Genomic DNA, 13723 nt, shown 5'->3' with positions numbered 1-13723 from the left:
TATAACCCCACCCACTTTGCCAAAGCACAGCCCCCACACCACCAGAGGGATATCAACAGACCACCAACCTACTACCCTGAGACAAGGCTGAGTATAGCCCACGAAGATCTCCTCCACCGCACGAGCCCGAGGGGGCGCAAAGCCGGACAGGAAGATCACGTCTGTGACTTAACCCACTCAAGTGACGCACCCCTCCTAGGGATGGCATGGAAGAGCACTAGTAAGCCAGTGACTCAGCCCCCGTAATAGGGTCAGAGGCAGAGAATCCCAATGGAGAGACGGGAACCGGCAAGGCAGAGACAGCAAGGGCGGTTCATTGCTCCAGTGCCTTGTCGTTCACCTTCGCACCCCTGGGCTGGACTACACTCAATCATAGGACCTACTGAAGAGATGAGTCTTCAGTAAAGACTTAGAGGTCGAGACCGAGTCTGCGTCTCTCACATGGATAGGCAGATCATTCCATAAAAATTGAGCTCTACACGAGAAAGCCCTGCCTCCAGCAGTTTACTTAGAAATTCTAGGTACAATAAGGAGGCCTGCGTCTTGTGACCGTAGCGTACGTGTAGGTATGTACGGCAGGACCAAATTGGAGAGATAGGTAGGAGCAAGCCCATGTAATGCTTTGTAGGTTAGCAGTATAACCTTGAAATCAGCCCTAGCCTTAACCGGAAGCCAGTGTAGAGAGGCTAGCACTGGAGTAATGTGATCAAATGTTGGTTCTAGTCAAGATTCTAGCAGCCGTGTTTAGCACTAACTGAAGTTAATTTAGTGCTTTATATGGGTAGCTGGAGAGTAGAGCACTGCGGTAGTCTAATCTAGAAGTGACAAAAGCATGGATGAGCTTTTCTGCATCATTTTTGGACAAAAAGTTTCAGATTTTTGCAATGTTACGAAGATGGAATAAAGCTGTCCTTGAAATATTATTGATATGTTCGTCAAAAGAGAAATCAGGGTCCAGTGTAAAGCCGAGGTCCTTCACAGTTTTATTTGAGACGACTGTACAACCATCAAGATTAATAGTCAGATCCAACAGCAGATCTCTTTGTTTCTTGGGACCTAGAACTAGCATCTCTGTTTTGTCCGAGTTTAAAAGTAAAACGTTTGACGCCATCCACTTCCTTATGTCTGAAACACAGGCTTCCAGAGTAGGCAATTTTGGGGTTTCACCATGTTTCATCGAAATGTAGAGCTGTGTGTCATCCGCATCACAGTGAAAGTTGACATTGTGTTTCCGAATGACATCACCAAGAGGTAGAATATATAGTGAAAACAGTAGTGGTCCTAAAATGGAACCTTGAGGAACGCCGTAACTTACAATTGATTTGTCAGAGGACAAACCATCCACAGAGACAAAGTGATATCTTTCTGACAGATAAGATCTGAACCAGGCAAGAACTTGTCCGTGTAGACCAACTTGGGTTTCTAATCGCTCCAAAAGAATGTGGTGATCGATGGTGTCAAAAGCAGCACTAAGGTCTAGGAGAACGAGAAAAGATGCAGAGCCTTGGTCTGACGCCATTAAAAGGTCATTTACCACCTTCACGAGTACAGTCTCAGTGCTATGATGGGGTCTAAAACCAGACTGAAGCATTTCGTATACATTATTTGTCTTCAGGAAGGCAGTGAGTTGCTGCGCAACAGCTTTTTCAAAATGTTTTGAGAGGAATGGGAGATTCGATATAGGCCGATATTTTTATACATTTTCGGGGTCAAGGTTTGACTTTTTCAAGAGAGGCTTTATTACTGCCACTTTTAGTGAGTTTGGTTCACATCCAGTGGATAGGGAGCCATTTATTATGTTCAACATAGGAAAGCTAAGCACAGGAAGTAATTATTTCAGTAGTTTAGTTGGAATAGGGTCCAGTATGCAGCTTGAGGGTTTAGAGGCCATTACTATTTTCATGAATGTGTCAAGAGATATGGGATTAAAAAACTTGATCCTAGGTCCTGGCAGTTCTGTGTTTGACTCAGGACAACTGAGCTTTGGAGAAATACGCAGGTTCAAAGAGGAGTCTGTAATTTGCTATCTAATGATCATGATCTTTTCATGGAAGAAGTTCATGAATTCATCACTGCTGAAGTGAAAGCCATCCTCTCTTGTTGAATGCTGCTTTTTTAGTTAGCTTTGCAATAATATCCATAATACATTCTCCTCAATTAGGTTGGAAAAATAGGATGATCGAGCAGCAGTGAGGGCTCTTCGATATTGCACAGTACCGTCTTTCCAAGCTAGTCGGAAGACTTCCAGTTTGGTGGAGCGCCATTTCCGTTCCAATTTTTTGGAAGCTTGCTTCAGGGCTCGGGTATTTTCTGTGTACCATGGAGCAAATTTCTTGTGACCATTTTTTATTTATTTTAGGGGTGGGACTGCATCTAGGGTATTACGCAAGGTTACATTTGGATCCTCAGTTAGTTGGTTAACCAAATGTTGTACTCCGACGTTCTTGTGTATGTGGAGAGAGTCTGGAAGGGGATCTAGGAATCTTTGGGTTGTCCGAGAATTTATAGCACGGCTTTTGATCATCCTTGGTTGGGGTCTGAGCAGATTATTTGTTGCGATTGCAAACGTAATAAGATGGTGGTCCGATAGTCCAGGATTATGAGGAAAAACATATAGATCCACAATATTTATTCCACGGGATAAAACTAGATCCAGGGTATGACTGTGGCAATGAGTAGGTCCGGAGACATGTTGGACAAAACCCACTGAGTCAATGATGGCTCTGAAAGCCTTTTGGAGTGGGTCTGTGGACTTTTCCATGTGAATATTAAAGTCACCAAAAATTAGAATGTCATCTGCCATGACTACAAGTTCCGATAGGAATTCAGAAAACTGAGTGAGGAACACTTCACCCTGTCTCATTGTGGAGCTAGAGGAGTTAGAGCCCTGTCTATGTTCATAGATAAGATGAGAGCACCCCTCCAGCTAGGATGGAGTCCATCACTCCTCAGCAGGCCAGGATTTGTCCTGTAGCACCCCTCCAGGATGGAGTCCGTCACTACTCAGCAGGCCAGGATTGGTCCTGTTTGTGGGTGGAGTCCCAGAAAGAGGGCCAATTATCTACTAATTCTATCTTTTGGGAGGGGCAGAAAACAGTTTTCAACCAGCGATTGAGTTGTGAGACTCTGCTGTAGAGCTCATCACTCGCCCTAACTGGGAGGGGGCCAGAGACAATTACTCGATGCCAACACATCTTTCTGGCTAATTTACACGCTGAAGCTATGTTGCTCTTGGTGACCTCTGACTGTTTCATCCTAGCATCGTTGGTGCTGACGTTGATAACAATATCCCTATACTCTCTACACTCGCCAGTTTTACCCTTAGCCAGCACCATCTTCAGATTAGCCTTTACGTCAGTAGCCCTGCCCCCTGGTAAACAGTGTATGATCGCTGGATGATTCTTTTTAAGTCTAATATTGCAGGTAATGGAGTCGCCAATGACTAGGGTTTTCAATTTGTCAGAGCTAATGGTGGGAGGCTTCGGCGGCTCAGACCCCGTAACGGGTGGAGAAGAGACCTGAGAAGGCTCTGCCTCTGACCCCGACTCGTTGCTTAATGGGGAGAACCGGTTGAAAGTTTCTGTCGGCTGAATGAGCGACACCGGCTGAGCATGCCGACAGCATTTCTTTCCAGAAGCCTTGAGAAAATTGTCCGGCTGCGGGGACTGTGCAGGGGGATTTATACTACTATCTGTACTTACTGGTGGCACAGACGCTGTTTCATCCTATCCTTCCCTTAAATTGCCCATGCCTAACGATAACATCTGAAGCTGTGCTTGCAATACGGCTATCCTCACCATAAGGTGATAGTGATGACATAGTGTTAATGTTACTACTTAGCTTTTTCGGCTGGTGGAGGTCCTGTAGAACCATGTCCAGATAAAGCGTCCTGTAGAACCATGTCCAGATAAAGGGTCCTGTAGAACAATGTCCAGATAAAGGGTCCTGTAGAACCATGTCCAGATAAAGGATCCTGTAGAACCATGTCCAGATAAAGCGTCCGGGGTAAAAAGGTTGGTTGGTAAATGTATTAAAAGTAAAACCCAAAACGTTTGGCAGATAGCCAAGCAGCAACAAACACAACAGCACGGATACAAGTCCGGAAGTTGAGGGCGGAGCAATGAGGGCGGAACACAACGGCTCAGAGAGAGATAAGAGAGCTGAGAAACCACCGTTTTGCAACGAGCGCCAATGTTACCTCTGTTGATGGGTCTGATCATGATGTTACCTCTGTTGATGGGTCTGATCATGATGTTACCTCTGTTGATGGGTCTGATCATGATGTTACCTCTGTTGATGGGTCTGATCATGATGTTACCTCTGTTGATGGGTCTGATCATGACGTTACCTCTGTTGATGGGTCTGATCATGATGTTACCTCTGTTGATGGGTCTGATCATGATGTTACCTCTGTTGATGGGTCTGATCATGATGTTACCTCTGTTGATGGGTCTGATCATGATGTTACCTCTGCTGATGGGTCTGATCATGATGTTACCTCTGTTGATGGGTCTGATCATGATGTTACCTCTGTTGATGGATCATGATGTTACCTCTGTTGATGGGTCTGATCATGTTGTTACCTCTGTTGATGGATCTGATCATGATGTTACCGCTGTTGGTGGATCATGATGTTACCTCTGTTAATGGGTCTGATCATGATGTTACCTCTGTTGATAGGTCTGATCATGATGTTACCTCTGTTGATAGGTCTGATCATGATGTTACCTCTGTTGATGGGTCTGATCATGATGTTACCTCTGTTGATAGGTCTGATCATGATGTTACCTCTGTTGATAGGTCTGATCATGATTTTACCTCTGTTGAAGGGTCTGATCATGATGTTACCTCTGTTGATGAGTCTGATCATGATGTTACCTCTGTTGATGGATCATGATGTTACCTCTGTTGATGGGTCTGATCATGATGTTACCTCTGTTGATGGATCATGATGTTACCTCTGTTGATGGGTCTGATCATGATGTTACCTCTGTTGATGGATCATGATGATACCTCTGTTGATGGATCATGATGATACCTCTGTTGATGGATCATGATGTTACCTCTGTTGATGGGTCTGATCATGATGTTACCTCTGTTGATGGATCATGATGATACCTCTGATGGGTCTGATCATGATGTTACCTCTGTTGATGGGTCTGATCATGATGTTACCTCTGTTGATGGGTCTGATCATGATGTTACCTCTGTTGATGGGTCTGATCATGATGTTACCCTGTTGATGGGTCTGATCAAGCATCACAGGGGGATTTTTTCCCTTGTCTGCACAGCAGCACGTAGACATGTCCGGAAGTTGAGGGCGGAGCTAGACTGTAGCAGTGGAGTACAATAAACCTTTTAAATTGGATGTATTCTGAACTAAAATAAACGACATTTCAAAGATTTTACTGAGTTAAAGTTCATAGAAGGAAATCATTCAATTGATATAAATTAATTAGGCCCTAATCTATGGATTTCACATCACTGGGCAAGGGCACACCACTGGGGAGCCAGGTCCGCCCACTGGGGAACCAGACCCGCCCACTGGGGAACCAGACCCGCCCACTGGGGAGCCAGGCCCACCCACTTGGGAGCCAGGCCCACCCACTTGGGAGCCAGGCCCAGCCAATCAAAGTTAGTTTTTCCCCACAAAAGGGATTCATTATAGTTTCTCCTCAGTTGCTTTATGACTCTAAAACCTATTTAAACGGAACATATTAGAACCAAAATGAACATTCTATCAGGCAGATGGAGTTGACAGTTTATGGTTGTGACCATGGTTATTTCAATATGTTTAAATCTATCAAAAGTTTAGAACTTTCCAGACCATGAGTGGCCTTGTTGCACTACATGTAATGAGGACATTAATAAAGGGTCCTTATGGTATACAGTGCCTTGCAAAAGTATTCATCCCCCTTTGCGTTTTTGCTATTTTGTTGCATTACAACCTGCAATTTAAATGGATTTTTATTTGGATTTCATGTAATGGACATACACAAAATACTCAAAATTGGTGAAGTGAAATAAAAAAATAACTTGTTTCAAAAAAATTCTACAAAATAAATAACGGAAAAGTGGTGCGTGCATATGTATTCACCCCCTTTGCTATGAAGCCCCTAAATAAGATCTGGTGCAACCAATTACCTTCTGAAGTCGCATAATTAGTTAAATAAAGTCCACCTGTGTGCAATCTAAGTGTCACATGATCTCAGTGTATATATACACCTGTTCTGAAAGGCCCCAGAGTCTGCAACACCACTAAACAAGGGGCACCACCAATCAAGCGGCACCATGAAGACCAAGGAGCTCTCCAAACAGGTCAGGGACAAAGTTGTGGAGAAGTACAGATCAGGGTTGGGTTATAAAAACATATCAGAAAGTTTTAACATCCCACGGAGCACCATTAAATCCATTATAATAAAATGGGAAGAATATGGCACCACAACAAACCTGCCAAGAGAGGGCCGCCCACCTAAACTCACGGACCAGGCAAGGAGGGCATTAATCAGAGAGGCAACAAAGAGACCAAAGATAACCCTGAAGGAGCTGCAAAGCTCCACAGTGGAGATTGGAGTATCTGTCCATAGGACCACTTTAAGCCGTACACTCCACAGAGCTTGGCTTTACGGAAGAGTGAACAGAAAAAAGCCATTGCTTGAAGAAAAAAATAAGCAAATACATTTGGTGTTCACCAAAAGTCATGTGGGAGACTCCCCAAACATATGGAAGAAGGTACTCTGGTCAGATGAGACTAAAATTGAGCTTTTTGACCATCAAGGAAAACGCTATGTCTGGTGCAAACCCAACACCTCTCATCACCCTGAGAACACCATCCCCACAGTGAAGCATGGTGGTGGCAGCATCATGCTGTGGGGATGTATTTCATCAGCAGGGACTGGGAAACTGGTCATAATTGAAGGAATGATGGAAGGCGCTAAATACAGGGAAATTCTTGAGGGAAACCTGTTTCAGTCTTCCAGAGATTTGCGACTGGGACGGAGGTTCACCTTCCAGCAGGACAATGACCCTAAGCATACTGCTAAAGCAACACTTGAGTGGTTTAAGGGGAAACTTTTAAATGTCTTGGAATGGCCTAGTCAAAGGTCAGACCTCAATCCAATTGAGAATCTGTGGTATGACTTAAAGATTGCTGTACACCAGCGGAACCCATACAACTTGAAGGAGCTGGAGCAGTTTTGCCTTGAAGAATGGGCAAAGATCCCAGTGGCTAGATGTGCCAAGCTTATAGAGACATACCCCAAGAGACTTGTAGCTGTAATTACTGCAAAAGGTGGCTCTACAAAGTATTGACTTTGGGGGGGGGGTGAATAGTTATGCAAGCTCAAGTTCTGTTTTTTTGTCTTATTTCTTGTTTTTCACAATAAAAAATGTTTTGCATCTTCAAAGTGGTAGGCATGTTGTGTAAATCAAATGATACACCCCCCCCAAAAAAAATATATTTTTAATTCCAGGTTGTAAGGCAACAAAATAGGAAAAATGCCAAGGGGGGTGAATACCTTCGCAAGCCACTGTATAGGTCAACCTCACTGACTGGGTCTACCATACAGGTGTCATCTGTGAGAGATTTATTATTTTTATAATTGATGGGATGACTAACTTAGAAAGAATGCATTCTTGACTGGGCTAATGTAGGTTGTGTCACCTGGCAAGCTGTGATTGATGTGTAGAGCTGTTTTAGGGGGTAAAATGAGATAAGGATTTGTGTCTCCAAATACTAGACAATACTGGTTCTTTGTGATCTGTGAACCTTCCTTGGACGTAGGAATGGTGTCTAAGGGAGCTGGCTCTTCTCACTATGACAGGTTGTTATGATAAACGTATGCCTGGTAACAGAAGAGGCGGGGAACAGCCAGTGCGCCAACGGATAGGCTGAGTAAGTCTAAACCACGCTCAAGTCTCTACTCTGATTGGCCAGCAGAGAGATGGGAAACTCTCTCTGTAAGAGTATTTGAAGAACAATCTGAAACAATGGATTTAGTTCTCTGAAGTGCCCTGCGAGGTATTTCAAAGAGCCCGTATATACGAAACATCATATTTACCATTGAAGGTTTTTGCATTAATTAAAATAACTAGTATATCTTAGAAGTCGTGTTGACCTCTTTTGTTCCTAATACCAGATTTGAATTGACGCAACTTTGACAATTGGTGACTTCCGACGTGATCTGGTAGAAGGGACTTCGCTGGGTATTGTCCGGCCCATTTGGTCACCTCTTTCATTGGACTGGGTGGTTCACAAAAAGTCCGGACCACTTAAAGAAGGTAAGCAGATACCTATTGTTAAATAACTAAATATCTGCACATTGGCTTTATTCAAATTAATTTTGTGAAACAACTGGTTGATGTAAGTGAACTAAATTATGAAACTATTATGAGTAGATAAGCACAATATTGTGACAAATAAACCTTTGGTGAAATGTGATGTTAAATCATGGTACCAGAGAGTATTGGTTCTACCGGCAAGGTCCGTAACTGGGATACGGCTAGGTTCAGGAGACAATACTGACATCTACCGGCAAGGTCCGTAATTGCGACAATACGGCTAAGGTTCGGAGATATAGGGAATAATTGATTTAAGTAATTGCTATCGGCAAGGTTCGTAACTACGACAGTACGACTAGGTTCGAAGAATTATACCGGCAAGGTCCATAACTTTAAGGATATGGCTGGGCTCAGTAAATTTTAGATAATACTGGTGACTGGCAAGATCCGTAACTAAGGGTTGCGGCTAGGTTCAGCACAGTGTTTTGAATAAAATAGACGCGGCTGTGTGCCCAAATAGATTGTGTGTGGAATATAAGTGTGTCATTTATGACTGTGTGACATATTTGACTGTGTGATAGGATTATGACTGTGTATTGTGAGTGAGTGCGATAACTGTGTACTATTTTTGCTGTGTGATAACTGTATACTATGTTTAACTGTGTACCATTTTTGGCTGTGAATACAAATAATATTTTAAAACAGTAAATAATGAGAATTACAATTAGGAAATAATGTTTAAATTGTGCAAACGTTAACAAAAGACACCCATAGGAGGTACTATAAAAAGTTAGACAGTGCGAGTGTTGTCGTATGCATGAGAGTGTGAATGATAAACCTGTATACCTTGATAGAAAACAAATTGGGAATCAAAAGACGTCTGTGGCTGTCCAAACGATATAATTTGGGAATAAATGTTGGATTTGTGGTTACTCAAACCATATAACCCGTCAGTGACAATCGAAAACATGAAATGAAAAGTGATGAATGAGTGTGACTGAACTAAAACGTTTGAACTGATATATTTGAAATATAACATTTGATGTTTGACTTAGCATAATACTGGTTTTAAATAAGTAAATTGAAGTGATATGGTGTGGCGCTTGATTTGATATAACAACCATTGGTTAAATAATTGAAACACTTGGGTTTATTAGTTTCGATTTACCATTTGATGTGTGGCGTTTAATTTGACATATCAACCATTGGTTAAATAATTGAAACACTTGGGTTTATTCGTTTGATTTACCATTTGATGTGTGGCGCTTGATTTGATATAACAACCATTGGTTAAATAATTGAAACACTTGGGTTTATTCGTTTGATTTAGCATTTGATGTGTGGCGTTTAATTTGATGTATCAACCATTGGTTAAATAATTGAAACACTTTGGTTTATTTGTTTTGATTTACCATTTGATGTGTGGCACAGTAAGAACACTGCTTTCAAACAATTCGACTGAAATAATTCGGTTTATCGTTTAAATATAAACGTGCACCAACTTTAACTAGTTAGGTGGGAATTATTTGATTTAAATAAATAGACTAAAGTACCTTAATTAACGGCAGAATATTGAAAACAAGAAACACAGCTCCTCAGAGGACACGGAAGGTAGAGTTGCGAGGGAGGGGCTGGAGAGAGCGAAAGTGTGGCTTTTGGAGCCAGGAAAGACTGGGAGTTGGCTGGGAACGCCACACGGGGTGATTATTTGAGAGGTGCATGTGGGTTTCTGACGAGAGATGATCTGAACTTGCTTACCCGAGCGTAGACGTACGTCATGGGTGAGAAAGTAGAGAACATTAACATTTGCATTTTTGGTAATTTGGCGGACGCTCTTGTCCAGAGCGATTTATGGGAGCAATTGGGGTTGAGTGACTTGCTCGAGGGCACATCGGCAGATTTTTCGCCTGGTCGGCTCGGGATTGGAACCGGCGACCTCTCGGTTGTTGGCGCGGCGCTATTGGTCACTAAACTGCCTGCCGCCCCATATGAGTTTAAGATTGTGGCGTTGTTGGATCATGTGATGGTGGAATAAACTGACCATAAGTAATGTTGTTTTAGACGTAATGTATAATATAGTACAAAGCAGATGGAGGGTTCAATTGAACTAATTATCATGGTAGAGCTAACGTAGTACAGTGAAGGAACTTCATTTTGTGTTAGAGGGTAAGATGAGAAATCATTGTAATATGCTATTGGTGGAAATCTATTTATCATTTCAAGGCATGGAGTAACAATCTGCATTTATGAGTGTAAATTCCACTGCTGATGTGTTGATTGAATGGGTACGATGGAGTATTTGGTTTGGTAATGTTGAATGGACTATTTGTAGCGTGTTTTGGGGTTAAATAGAAAAAACTCACTTATTCAATAGGGAATGGGTGGAGAGAGAGAGAGTTTTTACGTGTATTAAAAGTTGCATAAGATAGCTTTAGTAGTATTCTAGATAGGTCTATGAAAATATGTTACAAGTACGAATGACATTATTTCCTAAGAAGGAAGATTGTAGGGACATTTCCCGCGCCTCCCCCATAATGTAGGAAGGAGCAGGAGAGGGGGAGGAGGTGTAAGAGACAGTACATAGTTCAGATGATAGGAATGTCATTAAGTGTATGCTGATCAACGATAGCAAGTATTTGTTTTATTAATTAGGGCCTAATCAGAGAGAACGGTTAAAGAAATTGAATAACGAACTGAAATGGGTTAGCGGGAAAATACAAAATTGTTGGTACATTCTAGAACGATAATTTATTTTGGTTACAGGGATGCAAGTATGCATTGGCTGTTGTGCTGGGGAAATAGCGCCAGCCTGTGGTGGGTTCTGGATTGGTGAAACAGGGGAGACAGATTTTCCTAGGGGGTTGAACAAATAATTGATAATGGATCATTTGAGATGAGATCACATGTAGCAGAGATAGGGTAATCAATTAAATAATCATTGTATACTCGAGGAATTTTGAGTGGTTTAATGGATTAGTTATGAGGAATTAGATTGATACAAACAATTATTGATGGGTTAAGACTGGGGATATCTGTATCATGTTTTGTGTGTACTACCATCTTTAGATTATAACCAGGAGAAAGAGATTAGCTCTACCTGTCCCAGACCTGCTGTTTTCAACTCTTTAATGATCGGCTATGAAAAGCCAACTGAGAGACCTGAGCCCTAGGACCATACGTCGGGACTACCGGCCGTGGTGACTCCTTGCTGTCCCCAGTCCGCCTGGCCTTGCTGCTATTCCAGTTTCAACTGTTCTGCCTGCGGTTATGGAACCCCTACCTGTCCCAGACCTGCTGTTTTCAACTCTTAATGATCGGCTATGAAAAGCCAACTGAGATTTATTCCTGATTATTATTTGACCATGCTTGTCACTTATGAAAATTTTTGAACATCTTGGCATGGTTCTGTTATAATCTCCACCCGGCACAGCCAGAAGAGGACTGGCCACCCCTCATAGCCTGGTTCCTCTCTAGGTTTCTTCCTAGGCTTTCGCCTTTCTAGGGAGTTTTTCCTAGCCACCGTGCTTCTACACCTGCATTACTAGCTGTTTGGGGTTTTAGGCTGGGTTTCTGTACAGCACTTCGAGATATTAGCTGATGTAAGAAGGGCTATATAAAATAAAATTGATTGAAAATTGATTGAGTTAGGCAGTATTTAGGTCATAAAAGTGAGCTACCAAATTAAGTGAGGCCTGGCTATTTGTGGTTGTTGTTTTTCAAATTGGGTTAAAATGGGTTCACAGAGCCAGAGGCTGTACAGAGAAAGGTGGAGCCCCCATGTTGCCCTAGTGAAAGAACATTCAGAGGAATGGTTATCACTAGGTAAATGGATAAAACAGGGGAAAAACATTACTGACTGGCAGAATACACCAAATGGGGATCAGTATGGCCACTCCACTGGGAGATATAGAAGAAAGTTGAATGGGAGAGCAAAAACCCTGCCCGGGGTCCACTTGGAGACAAGTTTTAACGGATGACAGGAAGAGATTTTCTTAACTCAGGAACAGGAGGCTGAGTTAGCAGCAATTCCGTTCAAATTATGGTCACAAGGACCAGCAGATGTAGGACTAATTAAGGGGGTAGCTCCAGTACAAGTGATTCCTCGATCTGATAATAGACCATAACAAAAGCAATACCCTATGAAACCAGAAGCAATAAAAGGGATAACACCTACATTTGAGCATTTACTTAAGGGAGGGGTGATAATTCCTGGAGATGAGGCACAATGCAACTCTCCAGTATTTCCTGTTAAAAAGGTGGCACCTAGCGCCGCCTGGAGGATGGTCATGGACTTGCAGGGAGTTAATAGAAATATAATTCCCAGAGCTCCATGTGTACCAGATCCACATACATTGCTGAACCAATTGAAACCAGATAACTCCTATTTTACAGTGATAGATTTAGCTAATGCTTTCTTTAGTATCCCAGTTCATCCGGATAGTCAGGGGTGGTTTGGCTTTACTTTTCAGGGAAGGAAATGGACTTACGCTAGGATGCCTCAAGGCTACTCGGAAAGTCTTACAATCTTTGCCCAGGTTATAACTAGGAATTTGGGAAACTTTGAACCTAGGGAAGGAAGCCAAATGTTAGTTTATGTAGATGATATTCTATTGGCTAATCCCACTCAGGAGGGATGTAAGAGGGATACAATCCAATTGTTAACCTTCCTGGCAGAACAGGGACACAAAGTGAGCAAAAAGAAACTTCAACTTTGGCAGAGCGAGGTCATTTACCTAGGACACACTATAACTCAGGAGGGGCGAATGTTAAACTCATCCAGGAAAACTGCTATACTTGAAGCGCCAAAACCGTTAAACAAAAAACAAATGATGAGCTTTTTGGTAATGATAAACTGCTGTAAAGCTTGGGTACTCCATTATGTACTGCATACGGGTAAATTAAGTGATCTTATCTATGGGAAGGCAATGGTAGCCCATGGTAAAATAATTTGGAACTCTAAGGAGGCATACATACAGTGGGGAAAAAAAGTATTTAGTCAGCCACCAATTGTGCAAGTTCTCCCACTTAAAAAGATGAGAGAGGCCTGTAATTTTCATCATAGGTACACGTCAACTATGACAGACAAATTGAGATTTTTTTTCTCCAGAAAATCACATTGTAGGATTTTTAATGAATTTATTTGCAAATTATGGTGGAAAATAAGTATTTGTTCACCTACAAACAAGCAAGATTTCTGGCTCTCACAGACCTGTAACTTCTTCTTTAAGAGGCTCCTCTGTCCTCCACTCGTTACCTGTATTAATGGCACCTGTTTGAACTTGTTATCAGTATAAAATACACCTGTCCACAACCTCAAACAGTCACACTCCAAACTCCACTATGGCCAAGGCCAAAGAGCTGTCAAAGGACACCAGAAACAAAATTGTAGACCTGCACCAGGCTGGGAAGACTGAATCTGCAATAGGTTAGCAGCTTGGTTTGA

Source organism: Coregonus clupeaformis, unplaced genomic scaffold, assembly GCF_020615455.1.
Source record: "Coregonus clupeaformis isolate EN_2021a unplaced genomic scaffold, ASM2061545v1 scaf0672, whole genome shotgun sequence".
Taxonomy (NCBI): Eukaryota; Metazoa; Chordata; class Actinopteri; order Salmoniformes; family Salmonidae; genus Coregonus; species Coregonus clupeaformis.
Note: the sequence above shows the minus strand (reverse complement) of the source record.